The sequence below is a fragment of the Myotis davidii genome, unplaced genomic scaffold (assembly GCF_000327345.1).
Source record: "Myotis davidii unplaced genomic scaffold, ASM32734v1 scaffold648, whole genome shotgun sequence".
NCBI lineage: Eukaryota > Metazoa > Chordata > Mammalia > Chiroptera > Vespertilionidae > Myotis > Myotis davidii.
The window spans coordinates 1,072,230-1,074,318 of NW_006299603.1; positions in this window are offsets into that span (position 1 = coordinate 1,072,230).

The window sequence follows — 2,089 nt, forward strand, 5'->3', positions numbered from 1 at the left end:
TTTCCCGAGTGAATCCGGCCTGAGCCCCGAGAAGGTTAGGTCCGCTCGCCGCGGGTGCCTGGGTTCTACGGAACTCTGGGTCACCCTGCGTGCGCCCCTGGCGCGAGATGATCCTGACTTCCAGCAGCACCGCAAGTAGCGGGGGAAGCCCGCGGGGGCCCGGGCCTGCCCTTGTCTGGTCCTGGCACCCTCACCCCCCCTCGGCTTGGCGATACGGACAATAAAAACCACAAGGCAGGGCTGGGCACGGCACAGGGTGGCCACGGGGAGGAAAGGAGAGACGCTGCCAGGGTCTGGAGGCCAAGTCCGTTTTGACAGGTTTGAGAAAGCTGGAGCGGCATGAAGGAGAGGGGATCCGCGATGGGATCCTAGGGTCGGCAGGCCCTGGTCTTGAAAGGCACGCCGCCTGGGCCCGGGTGTGCGCTCCAGGGGCGGGGGGGGAAGGGGGGGCGTGGGCAGGTCCGCAGCAGCCACGCGAGCTGTTTGTAAGGGACAGTGTGGGGGGCGCAGGCGGGACGGGCGGGGCGAGGGTGCTGCCTGCCCTCCGCTGCTCCGGGCGAGAGGAAATGAAAGGCATTTTTGCCAAAGTCGCCAAGATGTGGGGCTCCCGAGTGTCCAGAAAGCAGGTCTGTGTCCGGGTGATTCGAAAGCAAGGAGAGCACTGTGTGTTCTTAGGCACTCCCCCCGGAACATCACAGACACATTAGGGTCCTGTTAAATGACCAACAACACTCGCTTCTGATTAGATGAGGCGGAAATCCTGATCCCCTTGGTAGTGCATTAAAAACGAAAATCATGTTTTTACCTTTTAATAATATGGCCACACTTCGGGAGTTTCTTCCTATTTTTTTTTCCATCGTTTTCTGTAATAAGAGTAAATGTAAAATCATCGTAGAAGAATTAGATAATTTCCTCAGCGTAGATTTCTATAAGAAAAATTATTTGATGAAATTATCTGAACCCCGTCAGTGGATGGCATCATGTCTTGCCCTGGCTGGGTTGCTCGGTTGGTTAGAGCAGCGGTCGCCAACCTTTCGGACCTCAGGGACCACCAGTGGTCCGCAGACCACAGGTTGGCACCCACTGGGTTAGAGCATCCGCCAGCTACGCCAAGGTTTTGGGTTGGATCCCCCATCCGGTCAAGGCACATACAAGAATCAACCAATGAATGCATAAATAAGTGAAAAAATAAATCGATGTTTCTCAAAAAAAGAAATACTTGCTTTTTATTTTCTAACTTCCTAAAATGGATAGCACTGAAGGGTCCTGGGTTCGATTCCGGTCAAGGGCATGTACCTGGGTTGGGGGCACATCCCCAGTGGGAGATGTGCAGGAGGCGCCTGATCGATATTTCTCTCTCATCGATGTTTCTAACTATCTCTCTCCCTTCCTCTCTGTAAAAAAATCAATAAAATATATATATTTTAAAAATTTCCTTTAATCTTTGCTAATTTCATACCAAGAGAAAAAAATATCTCGAATTTGTATCTGTTTGATGACTAGTGAGGTACAATATTATACATTTATAGCCAATTCCCTCATAAATTGTCAGTTTGACTTCTCTCTCCAATGATCTTTTGGTCTTTACTAAGGCTATTTCACCCATGGCCTTAGCTGCTATAAACATTTTTCCGTCTATTTACTTTTTCATTGTTGTTGATTTTTTAGATATACTAAAGTTTTTCATTTAATGAAGTCAAAGCCAGGGATACTTTCCTTTTAGTTTATTGGTATTTAAAAAAAAATTTATTTCAGAGAGAGAGAGAGAGGAACATCAATGTTGAGAGAGAATCATTGATCAGTTGCCTCCTGCACATCCCACACTGGGGATTGAGCTCACAACCCCAGGCATGTGCCCTGACCAGGAATGGAACTGTGACCATCGGAGTGGCTCAACCACTGAGACACGCCAGCTGGGCTATGCATTTATCTTTTTCATCAATTATAAAACACATCTTTTTCACAGTTTAACCTCTCTAAAATAGAGATGTGTCATAGTTTAATAGGCAGCAATTTTTCTTAGTGGTACCCAAAATAATGGTATATCTTAAAATTGACATCTTTGACTTGGAAACTGGCATATTCTACT